Genomic DNA, 24,344 nt, shown 5'->3' with positions numbered 1-24,344 from the left:
TACAGCCAGCTATAACAAGAGCTCATCTGATTTAAAGTATTATTTTGAGGTTTTTGCTTGGAAAAGCATAGAGTTGTTCATCTATATCTTCTTCCTTGTTGCCTTTGCTGAAGCTAGGACAGATAAATTTCTTCCCATGAAGTTAATTACCCACTAATAAAACAATACACAAACAGAAACTATCACTTTGGTTCATCCCTGGAAAATAATACCATCTCTTCCAACTTGCACTATTACAGAGGCATATGCCACCATTTCTGGAGGTGATGATAGGCTAGTGGGCTTCCTAAGCTTCTTGGACTTCTGTCACTCTTCTTCACACCAGCTCTGTTTTTACCTCTTCAGGACCCTGAATCAAGCAACCCCATTCCTCTGGAAACAATGAATTTCTGCAGTGGTTTTGCTGCCCCACGTTGCAATTTCTGTTACTGTTTTATTTCTGCTGATTTTTTTTTATTTTTTTTTTTTGCTATTTCTTAGGTCTTATTCCACCATCTTTTTAGTTCTTGACTAAATTAATAAGTGTAGGTTTCATCTGCAGGGCTTAGGGATTTAGCTAAAAGATCTCATTAATGTTAATGGAGGTCATATATAAATCTATGTTCAGCATAGAGAAATTTTTCCCTTCATTTTTTTGGTGAAGGATGATATGAGTGTGATCAATTTTTCTTTGATACCATATTAAGGTTAAGAATAAAGGCATTTAAATGACTTCTTATTTTGACACAGAAAATAGAAAATATACTAATATACTAACATGCCTATATATTGTACTGTATTTTCCCATCTTGTCATTTCAGTGAGTAGAAAAGATTGAGTTTCAACTTATTAAATTATTAATTGTTGTAGTGCCAGTTTATCAGACTGAAAGTCTCAAACAATGAATGTCTCTATTCAAAGAAGAAATACAGCGAGGTGCTATGGAAGTATGAGCCATGCTTTCATCCTCCTTTCACATATACACATAATCTGATTCTGTCCCTCATCTTATCTCAGACGGACCTTCTAGGAAATAACTGGATAGTTTCATCTCCTTCACTATTTGGGGATTTTTGGTGTCATAAGGGCACAGTTCCTCCAAATGGGAGTTGTGGTTTTGGCTGTAGCCAGTGGTGGCTGCAGTGGAATATGATTCCTTATTTCACACAGAACTGCCATCAGCTGGTAACAGTTGTCAGGTCCAGTTAAGATTAATTTGAAATAACATGCCAAAGTTTGAGGGATTTTGTAGTTCATTTTCAAAAGTTTTCAACCAAATATTTCCTCATATATTAATCTAATACCATGTCTACAATCTGTGCTCTTTTCTGGACTTTCTTTCCAATCTAAATATTAATAGGCTGAAGCTAGGAACAGGTCATGCAGAAACTCTTATAGATCTGTCTGACTTTGATGTGGAAGCTAGGGCTAATTGCATTTGACCCTTACTGCTTTGGGGTGAATCTAAACTATCCTAGCTCTAAATCCTGATTATTTTCTATTTGTACCTCATAAAACCCATGTGAAAATGAGAACTATGTTGAATTTTATAATTTTAAACTATTTTTTTCCCTCTAATAGTAATAACAAATGAACTCCTGTTATTTTCCAAAGCATCTTACCTCAGCTTTAAAATTTTTTTTCCAGATTTACCAGATACTTAAAGCTATTGGTAACTGTGAGACCTGAACTAGACAGTGTGAATATAACCATGGCACCTTTTTTTTTATTTTTTTTCAGAATATATGCTCAGAATATATAATAATACACATCTGTGTAAATGCAGATCCACCTTTATACTTTCCTGGCTTCAAGGAGCCAGGGAGATTGGTGGGAACTTAGCCAAGCAGTGGTTGATTATCTGTTCTCTCTGTGAAAAATTGTGAGACTGATTGAAATCAACGCTCGGATTTCACTGGTCCCAGATCAGTAGGAGGAGGATACTGGTTTGCATGAACACTGGAAATAACAGCCATGTGTAGATAGTGCTCAAATCCAAATTGCAATTAAAAATTTAATTATAGCAATGCAGTAGAAAGCTTTTTAATGTCATTGATTCAGAATTTTTCACCAGAAAATATGCACTGATGAAAAGTACATACCAATCAAGTGCTAAACATTTAAAATCTTATTAGAAATCTTGTGATTGCTCAAAATCTTCAAAATACAGCTATTCACTTTTCTGCTTCAGCTAGTTCTATAGTATTTATCTAGCCTACAGAAGTGTTTGGTGAATTGTTCATCTTTACAACATGCTTTTAAGTGTAAAAGGGCATGTAAATCAAGTGTCACTGTTATGCATGCACTGCTAACAGCTCTTACTCTGAAAAAGTTCCTGATCTCACTCAGAGCTTGCCTGCCATACCTCTAAGCCTCATTAATTTTTGACAGTTCTTCATGGGTTAATATCTATTTGTAGTTTTATTTCTTTGTGTAAACATGGTGTCTAAATGGTAGGTAAATTAATTTGCCATTTAGAAAATACTCACATGTGAACATTATTAGAATCATATACTTGAAAATGGGGAACGTTATTAAAATATTCAAACAAGTATTTGAATGTAGTTCTAGAATTAGTTAGACCTGTATTTTTAATCAATATAACTACAAAATTTGATTTTTCATGTCTGGTATTCCCATCTGGGTTTTGACTCAATAATTATAGTACTAGCTAATTGCAAATTCTATATTTAAGTTGGCTGGGAATTTCTTTACAAAGGATTACAGTGAGGTCTTTCAGAAACTTCCATATCTGTCTTATTTACAGCAGAAATCTGATATTAGTTAAGAGAAAAGCCTGTGATTTTTTTTTCCAAACAATTCAATTTCTGATTTGGTTGTAATACAAAGTGTTAAACATTGTAATTTCTGTTCTCTTTTTTTAATATCATCAGTAGATACACACCTTCTCTAATCTGTCTGAAGCTGCTGGTAATTTTTTGAGAAAATGCTTCACTTTTGACAGTGGCTATAGTAGTTGAGGTGGGGGTGAAGGCCAGAACCTCCACATCTACACGTGCTTTCCTCCCCGTTAATCCAAGAAGAGGACCCATGCTGAGCACCCACCACTGACACTGGGGACACACTGCAGCCCTCCCCATAAGCTCCACCATCTCACATATGTCCACATGCTGGTCTGCTCACGTTGTCAGTGAAGCAAGTGAGGTAGGAGCTCCTGCATGACTCTAAAAATGCCTCAGTGATTTTTCATTAACATATTGTTTCCCCTGTAGAGGTAAGTTCTGAACCTGTGTTGCAGTGCAGATTTTCTCTGACAGAAAAAAATCAAATGCCTCTAAATTTTGCAAGTACCAGAGTTACCTTAAAGCGACAGGTCAGGCATTGTAGTAGAGCAGAGATATCAGAGCCTAGGTCATGTGAGGTCCAGGGATCTACAAAGCCTTTGTGGCAGCATTATGTTCAGTAGAGGTGTGAGGAGAGTATTGATTTTGCACTGGTATTGTTAGTGTTGATAGAAAAGTACCAGAAGGAGCTTTGCAACCATTCACATTGGTTGTTTTGCCTACTATTATAAGCTACAGGCCAGAAAATTTGTTTTAAAGCCCAGTTTAAGATGAAAAGTCAAAACAGTTCTAGCAACATAAGGAATATGGCGTTCACAAGAAGAACAACTTCTTGCTTGTGAATTTATTAAAGAAAACTCCCCATGTGGTCCCCTGAGTAAGCATAGGAAGTAGAATACTACTCACACTAGGAAGGAAAATAATGCCTTCTGTCCAAATATAAGTGGAGTGAGAAAATGGGTTAAAACCCAAACCTGAAAATAGATTTAACTTGAAAGCATTTTTTTTCATCCCTGTCGAGTGCGCACTTAAGAGACTGTGCTGCTCCAAGGAACACAGAAGAGTGCTAAAGAATGGATATTCCTTTTCCCCCTCACAACTGTTGTCCAGCAGTTAATAGTAGAAAATGTCCCAAACGCAGAATTTTTCATCTCAACAGAAGGGCAAATATATACAATAGGAGACCCTTTGAACCCTTTGAAACAAATATAATGCAATCAAGAGATTTAATGTTTTCAAACCCGCGTAGGTAATAACATACTAGATAATCAAAATTCTTATCACAAGTTTATCCAGTTTTTCTGTAGAATTTGACTATTATTTTTTGAGACCTTATTGATGTACAATTTATTTTCCAAGTTTTATGCATTTTTTGCATTGGTCCTAATTATAGATGGGAAGTCTACCTGAAGATATTTCACTTGTAATAAAAAAATTGTCTCATGATATGCTGCTCTTTCCATACTTTCTGAGTCCTTCACCACCTTTTCATTTCTGATTTCTGAACTCACCATCTGCAATACTTAAATTATTTCCAGTAAATTATCACTTAACAATGTTTAATTGTAAATTTAGTGACATTTTTGTTCAACTCATTGCAAGCAAATATATTTATGTGGTGCTTACTTCCAGATATCCAGTACTCCTTTGACATCTAGCCTCCCCGAACTTCAACATTTAATTTTAAAGAACATTGAAACACATGTTTTTATTAAAATCAGTAGGTCAAGAGATTGGCCTTCAGCAGGGAAGTGTCTGCTAGATACTATTGTACTTACAGAAGAAATCAAGTCAGACCAAACGTAATAAACTGGCCTAGTTGAATGTTAGGGATTTTATAGGTTTTCTAATGTTCATTTCTTCTTGATTATGTGTTTGCTGGTCTTCATTCAGTCTGGAGCATCATTACCTAATGTTTCTACTACATTTGAGGGGTGAAAAGTAATTTAGCACAGAAGTACATTTACTTTGTTAAATGCTCTTGCTGTCTCTTATAGGTAGAGCCTGGACATCCTTAAATCCTTTTATTTAGCAGAGACCTCTTTTAAGAAAGATGGATTTATTTCTATGCTTTTTTCGTTGATGCTGTTTTGGAAAGATATCAGCACTCTAAAGGAAACAAAATGTTCAGCTCATAAATCTAAGGGGAGCTTGGAGCTTCTGAGAAAAAGTTACTTTGATATTTAAGGAGGATAAAAAAGCCCATTAGAAACTCTGTTTTGAAAAATTAAGAATAAAAGAAGCATTCACTTTCCAACCAAATACAGTTCTTTCAGAAATCCGAATGCCATTTAGTTTAAGTAAGTCACGGGAGGGAGAGAATATCAGCCAGAAGCCCGTCCACGCTTGCTGAAATCCACAGAAACCTCCTGGAGTGGATTGTGCATCACGTTGGGGAGTGCAGAGATGAGGGAGGAAGAATGTAGAACAAATATGCAGCAGAGAAAAAGGGACTGAAATGGTGAAAATGCAGACGTGTGTGTGAATTTAGGTCATTGTTACAGAATAGGGGAAAGAACTTCCAGTACAGGATTCCAATTGGGTTCTTCCTTGGCATCACACTGGTACCAATGAGAGCTTCATCAGGAGGAGGTGGAGAGGGCATTGATTTTTTTAGAAGGATATGTGTAAAAGCAAAATGTAACAATGCTTGAGTTAAAGTGATGAATGAGTTAAAGTTTTGGCTGACATTAATTAGTGAGGCTGCTGTTAATACACGGTGGTGTTTTTATCTCTGCTTCCAATTAAATCAAACCATGGCAGTAAGATTTTACACAGTGCAGAATGGTGCACTGCATCACCAGATGAAACTTTAGGATAAATTTTCGTTTTGAAAAGTGAATTACACCCTTAAATATCCCATGAAACTGATAGAGCCCATTATCTTGTTTATTATTCAGGTCTTTAAAAAATCCCTTGATGCAGCAGTAATTGCTTTCCTGAATCAACAGAATTTATGTAAAACAAAGTTTCAGCTACTTTTTTGAAAATATTTCTTTCAAGCCTATTACACTAAATGTTGTTCAGCATAGTCCCAAGAAACTTGGAGAAAATTGCCTTTTTGCTATTTTTCCCTAACACACTGAAACTAGTCTCTTGTAATTTTATGTCCTTGTCATTCCACAAAGTATTAACTATGTTTTTCTACTGAGCTGCCATTGTTAGCAGTGTAGCTCTTGCATAAGCTGCACAGCTACATATCTGCAATTATAAAGTGGGATGGAGAGGCCAAGATATTGGCATTCTATGCAGTCAACAGAATATAGCACTATAAGTGATGATATTTGGACCAGTCCTCCAGGCTCATTGACTTCAGTAATTCTTTCTGTTCATGGGCATAAAAATTCTCTCAAGGTCACACCCAAGGTTAAATCATGGGAACTTCAAAATGGGAAACTTTAAAAAATACTTCTGAAAATAAAACAAAGGCCCTACTGAAACTAATGGGAAATTTTCCATTGACTTCAAAGGCAGTAGAATAGAATCAGAGCCATGAAGCTTCATACATGGGAAAGGAATCCATGACTATGATTCTGTAGTAGTTTCTCAAAATTATACATTTCCTATGGACCATCTTCTTTTACCAATTTTAATAATTTGAAAAAAAATTAATGACTTCTTTTTAAAAAAAAGAATGTAGTCTTGCAACCTAATGCAAATAAACCTACTTCAAAAATAGAAAATATTATAAATAGAGCATTATAGAATTTGAATATTCAAAATTAAACAATCAAATAACTCACAGTAAAGCCTTTTTAACACTCCACTAAAAACATCAATATTAATTTTGTTGAGAAAGCATACAGATGACAGATGTTATGATGACATACTAGCACATGACATTGGGAAGAAAGTTACAATGGAGAGTGTATGGTTTGGTTTGTTTTTTGGTTTTTTTTTTTTTTTTTCTTTTTTTTTTTTCCTGTTGTTTGGTTTGGTTTGGGTTTTTTTGCTTTTTTTAAGAGAGAAAGATCATTCATATCATTATCATATTGTGGCATCTGTTTTAAAAAATAAATATTTATCCACAAATCTTAGATACGTTTAGAAATACACGTGAAAACAAAGAAAGGGGAAAAAACCCTTTTACATCTCCTTTTTACTGATTTCTTCAAATGTACGTGTCATAGCTTAGTCAGACTTCAGTTTGAAGTGTCAAAGTATTATGCGGTATGTTCTCAGCCAGACAAGCACGAGAAAATGGTCATTTTCTTCACAGGGGAATTTGGCCCTGGAAGCAGAAATTCCTGAAAATGGGAGTGATATATTTGCATTCCTTTTCCCTTGCTTTTTGGGCACATTTACATGAGTCTTGAGAAGAGCCTTAACAGTGAATTGTAAGCTGTTCTGTTGAGTTTGTCTTACACATGCTTTCTATGAGCGTTTCCACCAGAAAAATCAATACTAGAAATACTGAGCATTGAGCATGAACCCAAAAACTCTTCACATGACTAATGTGACCAACTGCAACTAGAGACGTTTTCAATAATAAGACATCTCATAGCTGTGATTTGCAGAAGACTTTATTGTACAATTAAAAATCATACATATATTTTAGAAAATAATAATATTTGATTCAAGAGCACTCCAGGAGTGGAATAAAAGGTGATTATTTTTTCACTATTGCAATTTTTTGTCTCCATCTGAGGTCTAAGATTGCTCATCCAATGAATAATAAAAAGAGTTGCAAGAATTGGTGAAAGACAGAAAGATTATTTAACTTTGTCACAAAGTTGTCCACATGGTATAGTTGAATCTAGGAGTTGGGGTAATCTGCAGCATTAGCAACATGAGGTTAATTTTCTTTGCTCATGTAGTAAAATAATTGCCATGAATTCTACAGTGTCTTACTCAGGCCACATTAAAACCTGCATGCTGTATAATCTAGGCACTTTAAGCCGTATGAGTCTCAATATGCCAGGTTTATATTTCTTTTTCTTATTCCATGCATGTTTGATATAGTATGTGCAACTATTCCTTCCGGCTTTCACTCTGCATAGTTATTCAAAAGCCAAGAAGGCAAATTCCCTCTGCAATTCAGAAAAGGCAGACTTGCAACTTTTCAGCATTTAAAAAGCCTTTTGTCACCTACTCTGAGAGAGAACAAGGTAAAACCAGCATGGTCACTTTAATAGTTGGTGCTTAAAACAAAGATGGATTTGAATAGTTGCCTTGGCTTTCTGCAGTGTATGTTTGTGCTGTTCTCTGCACAGCACTATTGTTTCCAAGCTGTCTTAACCATAACATCAAGGGAAGTTGTGTGCTGGTTTCCCTGTATCCTTGCAAATCATTCTATTTGCATGCTTTCAAGAAATAAAAAATTTCTGCAAGTGCTCTTATTAAATTGAGTTACCCACTGTGACAACAGTCTTCTTCCCTCTATTGGCTTTGAGTGACTCTGTCTGAGGTCGGTAGTAAAGGCTAAAAGGAAAAAAACAAACCGAAATAACAAAGCTGGAACAGTGAAACCTCAGGCCATTAAGGGCCATGTCTTCAAAGCTGTATGTCTAAGCAGAGAGGACGTGTGGTTTCATTGATTGAATGCAGACTGAGAGACAGGAACTTGTAACTTTTAATTTTACTTGTGCTCCCGTCTCACTTGGCAACCCTTAAGCAAGTTTATTCAACTCTGCAGAAGATCTAGCATTGTCTTTTGTAGAGTCACAACACCACTTTCAAAGGCCAAGGCAGATATGGGCCATACTTTGAGTTGTACTCATCCTGGTCTGCTCCAAGGGGGCAAGAAGGCATCCTGAAGGTAGCTTAGAATAACCGCCCAAGCTAGTGCAATTATGTGTACTAAATCACAAACTTACTTGTTATCCTCAAGCCCTTGGCCTTATTCTCCTATATCCCATAAACTGAGTTTTATCCTGTTTTTCTTGGGAAAGTCTGAGCTGCTTTTGATACTGGCTGTGCAGTTGAGCAGTGTCTGCAGTATGTATATTTACCACAGGGCTGTATACAGTTCACAGCTGAACCCAGAACACGCAGCCCTGTGTCTCAATTTCTCAATCTAAACTGAAAAATAAAAATGCTTTTTGAATTCCAGAAGGAGGCTAATGATGCTTGTCGTGCCGTGACTTTGCGCAGGCTCTTTAGCTAACCCTGGGAACAGAAGCAGCTGAAGTACGTACTCTTATGTCCCCAGAGAAAACAGGGAGGGATTCACAGTGGGAAGAACAAACCATACATCAGCTCCTGGCCAAGGTGTTACCTTTCAATGGCAGAGCTGCCTGCAAGAGCAGGAGTCTGGGCTCTGACCCAGGAGGTCAGCTCCAGGCCCACGTTGCCATAGCCTATGGATGAACGAGGGAGTTAGCTCCACTCCTGCTGACAGCCATCTGGTCAGAAGCATGGCCAGTGCTGCTCTTACAGGACTGATGCCTTGTGAAAGCTGACCTAGAACAGAGACTAGATAGAGCTAAATAATTAAGTAAGTATTTATTACGAGGCCTCAAATAGATCCACCTTGGGCTGCACAACCCAAAATAACCACAAAATGGACGACCAGTCACAGGGTCTCCCACTTTTATAAGTTTTGGTCCATTAGCATATTGGAGCTAATTGTCCACTTACAGCTTTAGCCCATGAAATCCCATCCTTCTTGTTTTTCTCTTTTGGGGCCACCGTTGTTTATGCTTTTGGGCCTGAGATCTGGAGTGGCTGTCCTTGGTTCCCAGCTAGAGAAGGAATTGTTTTGTCTACCTACTCTGTGAAGAGAGCTTACTATCCCCTACACACACACACTGAAGCAGACTAGAATCTGAAAAATATAAAAGGTAAAACCTGAGGCATCATTTCCCCCAAGCTTGCAAACTCCAAACTGACATGAGTAAATGAGCACTAGGTTGAATATAATTGACTGTAGCTGTTATCGCAATAAAAAAAATCTCTACAAAGCCAGCACGTAACCATATGAGGCCCGAACTTTTGATTTCTTATTTTGAGGAGGGAAATCCAAAACCGTAAAAGTTTCAAAAAAAGTAACAGAAGATGAAGATGTCCTCTGTTTCTACCATGACACTAGCTAAATAAGTCTGTGGTATCGCTCCAGACCCTGTTTCTTTGCCTGTTGAATACAAGCAGCAGAGAACACTTCAACTTGTGAATTTTTGTTACTTTTTAATGAGATATCTGGGACATGCTACCCACACAGCTTGATAGAGAATGCTGCTTTCAGGTGCTTAGATTAATTTTACATTTTATTATTCTCAGGAGAGATAGAGTTGTCATAAATATTTAAGTGGGAAGCTACGTAGGATAATTGAATTAATCAGTCATTTTTTACTTAATGCTCATACTGAGTTTAAGAAACACATCCACTGGTATTATGTCTGATTATAGGTTCTGACTTGCAACCTGATTTTACTGTGAATCTTAATATGCTTGTCATTTCTTTTATGGCATCTTGTCCTTGAACCACTGGGTCCAGAAGTACTTAAGCTTGTCTTCCCTGAGATGCAAGACTTTGTGATTATAGGTATGAGAATAAGGACTGCAAATGTAAATACTAAGGGATGTCCAGGCCACCATAACATTTCTTAGAAAAATTAATTACTTCATTGATTAAACATCACCATTTAGAGGTACAGGGATATTCTACTTGCCAAATATTAGAAGGATGGTGTCATTTTCCATCCTGTCTTTATCTACTGCTTGTAACTGTAAGGTAGTTTTCATCCAAAGAGCTTGTCACAGAAAAAAGCAGTGTCTACCAACAAGAAGACTGAAGACTGGAGTTTTTTCTGTCAGTAGAGTGACACCAATCCCTCCAGTTCCCCTTTTAGAGGACTGCCTGTCTGCTTCTGGCTCCTCAGTATTTAATCAAAGGTTTCCCATCAGGAAAAAGAAACCACACAAGCATTGCCTCCTCTTCACTCTACTTTGGACTCCACTTCTCCTAAGGAATACCCTTAAGCTGCTACCTCATTTTTCACCATACTTATAGACTGATGGCTGGACACTACTGTCCAAGTCTGGACGAGAAAGGATGATGAGAAAGGTGAATAATGTTGTATACAATGGCAAGTATGACTGTGCCCAACAGATCCCAGGATATAATTATGGTTTAGGAGTAAAGCAGTATTTGAACTCTCACAGCTGTCTTAACATTCTGAGATGACATTTACTATGTCCTGCAGTAATTAATGCAAAAGCTGACCTGACTCCCTGAAAGAGAGGTTGCAAACATAACATGGAAAGAAAATTATCTTCTGGGATCACAAATTTTTAACTTCAATTTTTTAGAGAAGAAAATAAACAATTCTTGTTGGCTGTTACCAAGAATTTATTAAGTGCCGGTACCACTGCTGTCAAGAAACCATGTCTGGATTTTATTTATTTATTTTTAGGACATTCAAACAGGAGGAAAATAGTGATTGTTTAGAAAATAGACTAAATGTTATGACTGTTATTGCTTAGGTTAACAATGGCAGAGAGTAGTGGAAGTTTTCGAAGTGTTAATCCAAAAAAAGGGGAAAGACATTGATCAGGATGCATGTTGATGTGTTATGGGTGGTGATAGAATGGAATCAAGCACTGTATCAGAAGAAAAGTTATAGTTATCCTCTGCTTTTGTTTCTTTTTATCACTATATTTATTCTGAAATTTTCTTTGTGATAAGTGTCTCATTTAGAAAGGGTGACATTTTTTCTAAACTCTCCTCACACTGAAATACAAGTAAAGTTACAGATTCTGTATGTTAGTGGAAGACTAGGACATTTCTAAATATCTACCTCAAAGGAGATGAAGTGAGATGGAGAGCAAGTCTTTCTTCAAAGGATTGTGTTTGACAACGTTCCCAGCAGTCAAAAAGGAAAAGACGTAACCTAGAAAGTTCACAGACTTCACAGAGAGTTTATATAGCAGGTGATTGGATGACCTCTTTCAGCAAAGTTTCACTGTGAAGAAAGATCCCATTTATATAATACAAAGAATACAAATGGAATTTAAAAAATACCGACATTTATACAAAAATTAGCTAAATAAAAATTACAGGTGTGTTCTAACTGAACCACTAGATTCAAAGCAGTCTGAATTTCAAGTCAATGCAATTTTATATAGAGGTATTTTGGCTTAGCTTGGGTTTTTCTGTATAGGAAAGATGCAGAGGTCATTGAAGAAAAGTATATAAAACATGATGATATGTTTCAGTTCCTTCTGTGGTCACTACACTCTTTACAGTTTCCAGTCCTCTAAAGCTAAAGCAGAACATTGCTATTTAGGGAAGCAGAACTTAGCCCTGGAAGCACATTTTTGCATCATCATTTTCCCATTTTATTTTCTTACTTGCTGTAAAAACTCATGATCTTAAAAGCAAAATAGACCAGTAAAGTCACCCTCCTTGTTGCATTTGGGATGCTCCTGAGAATACATTATTTGGCCAGTTTAGGTTTAACATATTTATCATTAGCAAATACCCAGAATTTCAAAATGCAGAATTTGAGCTGTTTCAATGACTTTTAAGCTATCAGATACGTTATGGGATACCACCATATCTAATTTCTGTCTCAAATACTCTGGAAATGTAATGAACAGATCCATGCATGCTGCATTTCTGTTGTGCTCAGTTCCTAGTTGAGGGCATAAGATATGACTGACTAAAACAAGAAATTCTCAGCTGAGACAGACCAGCAGTCCATCTATCTCAGTGTTTTGTCTCCAATGAAGACAAGAAAATGTTGGAGTTGCTTTTTGCCATCTGGTTTCCCCCTGTACAGAAGTGCCTGAAATAGTGGAACTAGACATATTAGATGGTGCATCCCTTTCTCTTCCCTTTAAGTGAACCTATTTAAAGACCAATAAATTGTGAAAATATTTCTGCAGAAATTTTTACTTCACTATCTACTGTGTAAAGGAATATTTTTTGTTACCTGCTTTACAGATACCTTGCTAGTTTTAATGAATCACAGTTTCTCTTGGTATTCAAAATATGATTTTTATACAAGCATTTTCCTAATTCCATGCTTCTTGTGAGGCAGTGTGAGTCAGAAGCTTCCCAAGTGGAGACTGGTATTTGCAGTTAATTTGCTGCAGGTATCTATTAAAATCACCTCTCATTTTCTTTTGTACCAGTGCTGCTCAATGATTTGTGGAGAATGAACTCAGAAAGTGACCACAACAGCCACGGTGACTGTGTTTAAACAGTGACTGTGTTTAGTCAGTCCTTATCTGTGCTTTAAAAGTAGTTTGTTATTAATAATAATATTGAACACTATTGCTTTGACAAAATTTCCTCCTTCATATAAGGCCTAAGCAGAAAATTTGAATAATTTTTTTTTTTGAAGAGGGTTAATGCTTGAAATATTTTCTGGTAATATAGAAACAGATTTTTTTTCCCCTTGAATACAGGATGGTTTTCTGTTTCACTAGAGCAGAGAAGGGCAGCCAAGAGGCTTAAAAGCCTTGAAGGTAGTTGCTTCCAGGGTGGGTTTGTTTGAGCATTTGTTTGGGTAGAGCATGTAGCAGCATTTCTTATGATGTCTGGTATAAGGAAATGAAGTTTATTTTAATTTAAATAGGAAGGAAATAATTTTTAAATACAGTAGGCAAACTCAACTATTGCGGGCTGAACTCTTATTAGTCAATAAGTCTTATCCATTGGAATAACTGTGACTGTTTTATTTTTTGTCCTTTACTACTTCACACTACTTTTTGAGTTGAAGTCAGCTATTTGCTGTAATGGGTCAGAGATGTCTAGATAGATTTGAAGTGAAATGTCTGACAAATTTTTGCCAAATCCAAACTGATGTCGTATGAGGGTGGTGGTAGTGGTGGGTGAAGCCTCAGATGACTTTCCCTCTTCATATTTATTTTAATTGCCAGTCTCCCTTTGTTGTCTAAGCTGTGTATTCTACATAACACAACACAGATGCAGTAGCCCAAAGACAGAGGTACAGTAAAAAGGCATTTGCAAAGAGAAAATTTCCTTTGAGTAATCAAAGCAACATCTGCAGTTAGTCAAGTTCTCAAAATCCTTTTTTCCAGGCTGCTTATAGGCTCTTCTGCCATTCATGTCTTCATAAAGTAGAGGATTTTGGTATCTTTCCTCATCTGCTGTGCTTCCACGAACACATGTATGTATCCAGTGTATGCATTGAAACAGGAAGGTGCAAGCCCATGCCTGCTCTTTTGCATGTAGCAACAGCAATATTTACATGGCCATTAAAGTTGATTTGCACTTAAATTCTCTGAATTTATAACCCCTTATAAAAAAAGGTACATGTAGAGAGGTCAGAGCAGATGAGTGGAGGTAATACTGTTGAAAATACCATGGATTGCATGTACTGTCTTTGTACCCTACATCAGTGGGTTATGCCAACTATCTGCCTTATTAGCAGAAGTGTAAGTAAAGAACCTGTGCATTTAGTATGCAAAATTTTTGTGTAGAGATAAATCAAAATCCGAGATTTCCCATACCTACAAAAATATTTGTATTAGGGACCTACCTCAGTTTTTAGGGCAAAGAAAAACCCATCAGCAAATCCCCAAATAGCGTAGCAGATCTTTATATGTAGTTCATTTAAAGTACCCAGAGATCTGCATAGAAAATATGAGTGTCTTCTTATTTGATTCATGCAGTGACCTGAAAAAATAGAGTGCTTGGAAATAAAAGAAAACAATAATTGCATTTTTGAGCAGGCATATTTTGCTGCCTGCAGAATAGTTTAAAACTATCTCACTTTTTCTTTATATATTTCTCCCTCTGGCTCACTCTCAGGTTTTATTGTGCATTGCCTCTCTGCCTTTCTGAACTCATTGGAGAGGTCCAGTTTTGTATAAACACAAAATGCTGATAATATTTTGTGATTCCTTGCAGTAACCACTGTGCTGCAAAGTAGCACAAGGACACATATTGATAAGGACTCTGCTGCTTGGAATTATTTGGCACATGTCTGATGGAATTTGCATTTGAGCTGAAGGCCAACTCCAGGCTTCTGCACCTCTTAGGACCCACTTAAAAGCTACTAAGAGTGTTTAAGTGGTTTGCAAGACTCTTGCTGGCTATCTACACATGGCTAAAAATCACCCACCATGAATCTTTAATGGCAGAGGACTACAGTTTTTTGCTTTACTGTTGGTATGTGTCATTTTTGGGCCTCCTGGCAATTTTCACCAACTAATGCAACCACACACAGACCTCAAAGGTAAAGGGAAGAAGTGGAAAAACAAAGCAGAATTTCTTGCTGTGTTCTTTTGCATCTTTGTCAGAATTCGTTCAACATAAAGGCTTTGAACTTTAGAGTTGAAATAAGCCTAGTCAGGCTCTTTTAAAAATGTTTTAGAGAAGTTATTGAGAAAATATAATGCTAGAAGCTTCAGGACAAAATACCAAGGCTTTATTCTGTTCTGAGCTGCTTCTTCATAAATGCTCAAAGATGGCAGACACTTTCCTTTGTATCTACTCTCTACATTGTGGACAAAATTAGACTTATTGCCATTACTGTATTGTCCTTTCTCAGTTCATGGTCAGAAGACTTGTGATTTGGTGAAACTATTCACACAGAATATCCAGTCCTACAGTCATCAGCATGGGGCAAAAGAAAACTTGGCTGGAGTAACACATCCAGCTTCTGGAAATGATGTCCTTTTGGCTCTGCTTTGTCTTTGAGCACCTTCTGTGTTGGCAGCATCTCTGCTCCTTCAAGGAATAGTACACCAGAAGGAAGACTGAAAAGTGACTTAAATCACACCTGCAGATGTAAACACCATTTCTTCTTCTTCTCTGTCTCTTCCCCAGGGAACTGAGCTTCTGCCAGAAATTAAAGGCAGATAGTAGTTTCTTGGTTGATGTAAACTGTTGCAGTCAGTGTTTAAACGTATAATCGGTACTCCTTCGTCTTGCAGGAGCAGTGCTCTTGCTGGCTAACACTGCCTGTATGTATTATTTTGTGATCCCTTAAGAGTTCTCAGGAGATTCTTGCAGTTTTAATTGCACAGCTGAGAATCATTGGGTTAGAAATGTCTATTTACTATTTCTAGCTTGCTCTTATTTCTACTTGTACCCAAAACTGAAGCTTCCCCATGTTAAATTCTGTCCCATGCAGCCTTCTTTTCTCAAAGAACTTTCAAGGTTAAATTGGACATCTGAAGGGGTCTTGGGGAAAGGTAGTAGTGTAGCCTTTCAATAAATGAGAACCAAATCAGAGCAAAGTGAGAAAAAAAGTTTGCTGTCTGTCAGAATCAAGACCTGGGGAAGACTCATGTCCCCATTGCTACAAAGAAATTCTTTAATACTATAATCTTTTCTCCAATCCTTTTAATCCTCAGATGTATACATTCTTAGGATATATGCTTGATCAGCAACACTAAAAAGAGACAACAGGATTCTCTCACTGAAAATAGTTATTATCATGGAGTTGTTGAAATCTTGAATGACAATTAGCAAAAAATGAATATCAGAACCAAACAAAAGTAAGTGAGGTAAAAAAATCTGTTAATGGTCTGTACCCTTGGTAAACTCTTCTCTCCTACTGCCTCTGGTGTTTCTTTCCTCTCTGTAATCAGAAAATCACTGGGTTTACTGGTGTCCAGATAACCAGTGTATGGATGGTTTTGTTTTGCAAAGGCAGTTACAGTTGCAGCTATATCGTTAGTATTTAATATTACTGATTTCTTTTTTTTCTGATGATATGTAGGAGCACAAGTTGATTCCTGTATGAAGTGCTGTGTCATATCTGGTGCAGTGAGGTTATTGCACTTTCTCCACCTGTGCATACAGAAAAGTGTAATTGGATCACTGGGAAAAGATAACAAATCCAGATCCCCAGGCTCTTGTCAGGCACTGTTGATGCTGAGATATTGTACAGTTGATAAATAATTCAGCTATTTAGCTGAACATGGATTTCAGAGGCTTAGCTGTACATTCTTAATCCATCATCTTAATATCTTTCCCCTTTTCTGATAACTGGCTCTCTGATGGCAATGATTTAAGAATTTTGTTTGATAACCTTTTATTTGCCTGTTACAGAGCCCGTCATATAAGCAAGACTTTTTTCTATATCTGGGATACATCTTTTGTTCGCTGGCCCCATAAGTGACTATACCATACATGACAAGAAGAATTTAAGAGTGCAAGCAAGTTTAATAATGCTTCTTGATAGCTCCTAAGTGTTTATGGAGTACTTCTTAGAGCTGTGAAGGAGCAGCATGCTAAGTAATATTAAAATAGGAAGGAGAGACCTCCATCTGCCTTTATTGGAAAGATGAACATACGATGACACCTTCAACTTTATTTATATTGAGGTGTCTAAGAAGTTGAGGGGCAGCTCCTTCCATATTTTTTTTCCAGGCCATGTGCTACAAATATGGAAGACAAGAATATGACAGCCCCTGCTCATTTGTCTAAGATCGTAAAGGAACGATACCCTGCAAGGTAAAGTGATGCCGTACAGGATCCCATCAATGATGTAGCACCATGCAACACATTTAAAACGTGTCAAAATGTTGTCTCCAAAGCAGCAATGCTAAGCCACTTAGGTCACTAAAAGCAACTTTCTCAAATTCTCCACAGATGTTTTGCCAGGCTGCCCACATATCTCTAGATAAAAGCAAACTGTTTGCTTCACAGTGTAGAATAATTTATAGGTAGGGACCAATGTGTTTGCAAAGAAACAGCAGGTTGCCGTCAGTTTTTCTTAGTGCAAAGTGCATTATGCTAACCTCACTACAGAATGTATGTGTTCCAAAAGGGGAATTATTTGAAATTAGTTTAGTATTAATAGTTTTTCTCAGTCATGTCCAGTTTTATCAAGGAAAGCTGTAAGCCCTCTGGAAAATGGTCAAGAAGACAAAGAAAGATTATCTTTTGAATTCCTTTCACTGTGTTAAGTTCAGCTGTCCAGAAGCAGATAATGCAACAAAAATTTTCACGGATTTAAATTGTGGAATGTAAACACTATTTTACAAGTGCTTTTATGAAGTAGAATTGTGTCCAAACTTATGCTTTTGGATAAAAAATCAATTTTTTATTCTTCCCCTATTGCTTTTTCTTTCTCTGTCTCTGGTCACAAAGGATCAGAAAACATTGGCCCTCAGGCACATTTCCTGTTGAAAACATTATCAAAACTGACAAATCTATATGCATGTTTTTGGCTTCAGTGAAATAATATATTTTAATGAAAATGTATTTTGTTGAAACATTCGTGATAGTTCCTCATGTGAGATTCTTTTCATCTGCCATTTCCAATTTTTTCAAACCAACTTCACATCATCACATGGTACATTGGTGAGTTTATGGAGTCCTAGATGAGATCCATCAAAACTATTTCACCTAAGATATGAGAACAGCTTTTAGGAATGAAAGACTAGGGAATTAATTTGCTGCCATACCAAATAGATCACACTTACTGTTTTACAAATGTGTTAAGTTTTGAACACTGCAGCATTAGACTGGTGAAAAATTAAAGTAGGCCTTGGGGCAAGGTTAATAAAGACACCAATAACCTTTTGCTAGTAGGTGCATTACTCCATTTAATATGAGTCCTGAAGGTGATCATCTGTTCCTCTTTGCCCACTGGAGTGAGAATATCATGATGGTCACCATCTGGATAGTTTTTCAGCAATGAGCAATTTTATAATAAAAGCAGGAATATTTCCTTATAAACATGCATTTGGGCTACCAGTGACGTTTGACTGCCTTGAAGTTCTACACGACTCAGAAGCTCACATTGGTTAAAAACCTGGAATTCCGCATCTTTTCTTCTTCCTTGTGTTCTGTGGGGGAGTCCTGTCTGCCCATGTACAGGCAATCAAAGATTTTGCTTTTTAATTTGCCATGTGTGTCCTCATTAACTTTTACTCTAACAGCTACAATTAGTTGTAATACTATGGCTGGATGTTTCCTACATTAGAATTCAGGACTCCACAGGCAGGAAATTCTTGGCGACAGTTTTCCATTTCTAGAACTGCTGAGATGAAATTATCAATAGAAATAGGTCCATACAAGATTAATTCATGCAGACAGTCATTTAGATAAGACTGGATGGTATGACAAACCCAAACAGGAATTTGGATGGATATGTTTTCCACTAAACCTTCTACAGTATCTACAGTATTTCATTTATGGGTTTTATTACTAAAAATAGTCTTATTTTTAAAATTATTTAATAACAAAATTTGTATTTACCTATGTGTGTGCAAGCAAGGACAATTTTTTTTCCTTTTTTTTTTTGCCACAAGATGCAAACACATTTGTTTCTGGGCTCAGAAGTTTGTTAGTTTTCACAGATGAGGTAGTCTTCATGAAGTTGTGCAGTGTCAAATTTTCAGAATAACTTCCTTCTATTACAGTTCAGTAACTGTTAAATACAGGAATGAAGATAACATTTTCTAGGTAGTCTCCACACCTGAACTTTGGCACTTCTACAGCCATTTATGGAGAAGTGTGAGGAACTGAGCAGGGTGTGTCGTACAGCACAGTGCCTGGCAGGAAGACTGGAAGCTTTGAATTCATGGCCTCACCTGAGGCATTAATGCTATTGATCTTGTAGCTATTTCAGCTCTGCTCCTGGAGTACAGCAGTCACTCTAGTGATTATGTCTTGTAGTAGGTTCTCTCTCTTGACCTGTTACTAGGAAAAAATCTGTTTTGCCTGAGCTTTTTTCCCCCAAAACCCATCTATTTTCCATTATTTGTTCTCTTTTCTCTCCCTCCCTCTTATATGCCTCTGAAGTAATTTCACTCTGTAGTAACTCACAAGTAAAAAAGTCTTGAACCATGAAGCTGGGAATAGTGCTTTTATAAGAATACACGAACATTAATTTTCCCAGTAACCAAGTGCTATACAACTCAGTTTGCCAGGTATGTAACAGAGATGCCATCAAACAAGTCAGCAGTCACAGACAACTTTGAGGAAAGAGTGTGTGCATGTGTATGTGGACAAAGTGGGAAGAAAACAAGTTCACATTTATTTGTTTATTCCGGAGAGAGAGTTTCCTGCTGGCTTAGCTCCCTCTCCTGGCAGTCAGGAATTGGGCTGTATCAGAGTCCTGTTGAACCTGTACACTACCCAAATTTCCAAAGACAAAGCTCTTGTTCACTATAATAGTATGCTTTTTAGAAAGGAATTTCCTGAAGCCTACATCCTTCTGGGCAATGTGTCTGCATAATAATTTGCTGGAATGTAGCTAGAAAGAGGAAAAAGGCTTGGAGGACCAGAGGATTACAGAAGGACCAGAAGGAGTAGGATGGCAAATGCTGTCTTTACACCCATTGTTGCAAGATGTACCACTCTCTATATTTTCTCCTGTCTCCACCAAGGAAGATCCAAATCAATTTCACTTGCATCCTCAGGCTGCCTGATCTGAGGTTTTGAGAATAATTATAAATGCAAATTGAGAAGTAAAACCAGAAACATCCTGATCAGAGTAGAAAAAAGCACAAGAGTTTAGATGTGTACATTTGCTGAATCATTTTGCTAACATTATTGCAAGGACAGTAACACCTTTCTGCCATAATCTCTTCCTATAGACTTCATTTGTCTGTAACAGTGTACAGAGACACTATAAGGTTTCCTTCCTATACTAGCTACTCATCATTATCCTGTCATCAATACCCAGTTTAGAAAAGGGCACCAAGGATGTTTTCTTCCTCTCTATCTCTTTTTCTTCACCTCTTTTTCTTCCTCCCTACCTCTTCTTCTTACATAATACACACTCATAGCTATGAAGCAGCAGTACAGCAGGCATGCAAAAAGGCTTCCTATAAAAGCGTTTTGATTCCTTTGGGTCATTTTCCCTATGTCTTTGATGCAGAGATTATAGACTTATTAAAATATGAGCACAAAGTTCAAACCCAAGTAACTCATAGAGAAATATATACAGCAAACTATCACCCAAGGCTCATGATCACTTAAAAAAAAAAGAAAAAAAAAAAGGCAAAAAAACCCACCAAAACACCAGGAAATTAATTAATGTGTGCACTCACAGATATGAACTTTACTTGTGTGGAAAAAATGCATATATCAGGTGTTATTCTGCAATTTTTCTTGTTATCAGTTGATAGATACACAGGGATATTTTTCTTAACAAGGAACTCTGTACCAGATTTCATATGAAAGGAATTAGATTTGTTTTCTGTTTGTCATTCAATTCCAGACATAATAGCCTTGTACTTACTGTGTATTATAATTATGTAGAGTAAGATTATATGACTTGATTATAACCCTGGTCTGCAGTACAGCCAAGAAAATTTATACCAAATGGTTTAGTGCTAAATAAAAGTCACTGACTGGTAATAGTGAAAAGAGTAAGTATGACCATTTGCTTTTGGTTTTGCTTGACTTCCAATTTATGTTGCATGGCACTCAGATCTGGATAAACGGATGAACTGCTGGGAAAAGTGATGCTAACTGGTTAGACTATCAGAGAAAAAAAAGGCCTCGGATTCCTTTGACCTATTTTTTATTATTTTCAGTATCTCTTGAAGGAAGGAATAGCCAAGTATTCTTAGTTTTATTATCTCTGAAAAAATTACAACCTTAATGTAAACCATGATTAGGCTAATGAAGACAGACAACTTGGCTTTAGGAGCACTTCAAAACTCTGTGCTTATAACATAGGGCTGCAAGTATTCCTATGCAGGCTTGGTTCCACATGTTATCTTCTCCCTTTATTCTCTGTTATCTTCCCTGAATATCACTAGGTTCTCAGGTAGCCACAGGGACCTTCACTTCTGTTTGGAAGACTGCAGAATGAAAAATGGGAAAGATGATTCTGAGGGCAGCTTTGGAGATTCTTTAGACAGCATAGGCAGAGCCACTGAGGCAGTCAGTGAGATAGGAAAAAGTTCCACTAGCAGACTACTAGTGAGGTGATTTTTTTTTTCCCTTAGATGACACAAATATATAACTGAACATGACTTTCAGTAATATATTAATTATTTCATGGCTGTGCAGTGTGACAAAAGCTGGAAGTTGTATGGAAGATTCTGACCAGTAAAGGTACAACTAATAAAAAATTTTCACCTTTCCAACTTGTTTCAACCTTTAAAATATCCTTAATTGAAATACCTTATATTTTATCCAGTACATAAAGCCAAAATTTTTCTTTTCCAGCTAGCATCAGTTATGCCAAAAGGGAATTTAAACAAGGCAGGTTTGACAAAAGACAGTGAGATAAAAATGTTGATCAGAAATGCATTGTAAGTTATGAAAACAAATATTTCCATTGATTGCAGGAACTACTAAGCCAAATTTTCAGACTTGGCCACCTGAAGCATGTCATATTTTCTCGTCTATTTCAATGCTGTTTTCTTAATTCATTGTATCATTCTTTAAATTCTAATGAGATTTAATACCCTGGCTGCAGTAAGGCAGGAAATGTCTTTCACACTTGGAAGATACAACTTGTGTCTAAGGAAGATATAGTGAGAAATAATAGAAATCAAGTGTAAAAAATTACCAAACTGTTGATGGACAGATGTGTTATTATTGAATAATTTGCTTGATGATTTCTTAAATTTTAAATTAATTGTGACACTTGCCTTTTTCTCTACCTAGACTGGTTTATAGAACTTTGTGACTTAAAATAAGCCAAATTACTGCCACCTATAGCTTGTCAGTCAACTCCCAAGATTCACAACCACAGTAGCTCAGAAATGTTTTTAATTCCTTCACTTTCAAATTACTACTTGTGAAAAAAAAATCAGTAAATTTTCAGAGACATTCAATTTAATATTTGTAGTCATACTGAAAAGAGAGCTTGCTTTAGGAAGCCAGCATGCCAGAAATGGTGGGGAGAGGAGAAGGTGAGTGACTTCCTGCCTTCAGTTTTGGCATTTTACTGAAGAAAAAAACTGCTTACACTTTTCTAGCATTTTGGAGTTTACACATGTTGGTTTTCCTTCACAAAGTTTCATTTTTTTTAATTGAGTGAGTTTCCATCTCTTCAATCTTTTTTAATGTCTTTGGGGTAGAGATTTCTGTCACACAGAACTCACTTTTGCATTAAGATCCCTGAGATATGCTGAAAAGCACAGCAACTATGATCCCTATTTTAAGTTAGTATTAAGCACTTGTAAAAGACTAGCGAAGTAAAACCCTTCCAAAAAGTTATTTAAATACCTTCAGTTTTATCCTTACTTCCTCATTCTTTATCTCTGCCACACCACAGTCAACCGTGAAGTCATAAATATCTAGTTAGATATCTCTTTGTGTTCTTGCTTAGTACAGTCAAGAGTAGTCCCAAATACATATAATCTGTACTGGATTTTTTGTACCACTTTATTAAGGATTGATATCTATCTAGAGTTTAGGATACTGCCATGAATAAGAGGACTACCTTTCTTTCCATCATGAGAGAAGAAAACATTAGGAAAGTTTTAACAGATTTCTAGTAGCAAAATCCGTTAAAGAGACGCCAGAATCTGTTTAAGTAACTGTCTAATCAAAGCTCTTTTTTTGTAATATCTAACGAGAAATGCTGTGTGCTTGACCTAATTTGTTTGAACCATTACTGAAATCTTTAATTCAGGTGCCATATCTACTTAGGTGAGAGGCACACTGGACAGACTACTAGAATGAGGTGAATGTATAAATCAGTTCTAATATGGCAGTCCCTTCTTAGGAGATTCCCAGCAAACCAGAAGCTGCAGCTGCATGTACTCAGCTGGGCCTGCTATTATACCCAGGAGTGAAATAAAGGTTAATCAGTAACTGAGCTTACAATTGGAAGCGAGCTTAGTACAGGGTATTGGATCTGTTAGGAGGTACAGGCTGTCTCTCTCTGAGGATGACGGGAAAGTGAGAGAAGAGCTATTATTACTCTGTGTGGTCCCGAGCATCTCAGAGGATGCTCTGCATATCCATTCTTATTTTAAAAGAGAGTGTCATGACAGATCAGAGCACTATGATCTAGATGGGAGCCAGGCCGTATTAAAGGCGGATAAACTGTCACACTTAGGCTCATGGTAGAATGTAATCCTGTTAAGAGTTTCTCTACAGTATCACGTCACCTGGCATAATTGAAAAGAAATCAGTCTTGACTGAAATATGCCTGTGAGATAGAAAACCATGAACAGTGGGGTACCTAATCTTACTGTTTCTATAAAAGGACAATATATTATAAGCTATATTGCAGTATTACGTTTACATATCTTTAAAATTTGAGCTCATAATGATAAAAAGGATGTTTCAGGGTCTCCTTTTTTTATCTCCAGCTGTTTGAACCTTGAGGCTGATACCTGATGATGCTCTAAACCAATACAGTATTCTGCAAGTGCAAGGTTGAAGGGTTATAACAGTTTGACTTCTAAGGATGCTTTCTACACTACTAGTCCATAGAATTCCCAAACGTAGCACCAGGGACATGTTATAAACTGCACAGCTGTATCAGAAGAACAAGGTTTTATGTATGACCAAAGTAAGTTTCTTTCTGAATGACCTGAATGTTCTTAATTTGTTTAAAGAAATATTAATATAATAATAAAAATAAAGAATATAATAAAAAAACCAACTACCTTTTTGAAACAGGATTTTTGATTCACTAAAATTCTATTTTCTTGAAATCCTAGCCTGAGCTTTGATCTGTATAAACAAAACCTGAAAAATTATTGTGCTTA

At 36.7% G+C, this 24,344-nt stretch overlaps 1 protein-coding gene across 9 annotated transcripts in view; it reads left to right on the top strand.

Annotated features, from left to right (window-relative positions):
• Positions 1-24,344, top strand: part of FLRT2 (fibronectin leucine rich transmembrane protein 2) — a 79,903-nt gene that overhangs the window by 38,955 nt on the left and 16,604 nt on the right. Inside the window, exon 2 of one of the 9 annotated variants that reach the window (XM_064423675.1) lies at positions 23,943-24,145. The exons of the other annotated variants lie outside the window; for them this stretch is intronic. The gene's annotated coding sequence lies outside the window, so the exon portion shown is untranslated. The remainder of the gene's footprint in view (positions 1-23,942; positions 24,146-24,344) is intronic. 9 annotated transcript variants of the gene reach the window in all.

The sequence above is a fragment of the Passer domesticus genome, chromosome 6 (assembly GCF_036417665.1).
Source record: "Passer domesticus isolate bPasDom1 chromosome 6, bPasDom1.hap1, whole genome shotgun sequence".
Lineage (NCBI taxonomy): Eukaryota > Metazoa > Chordata > Aves > Passeriformes > Passeridae > Passer > Passer domesticus.
The sequence above is the reverse complement of the archived record's forward strand: the minus strand, read 5'-3'. Positions and strand labels throughout refer to the sequence as shown.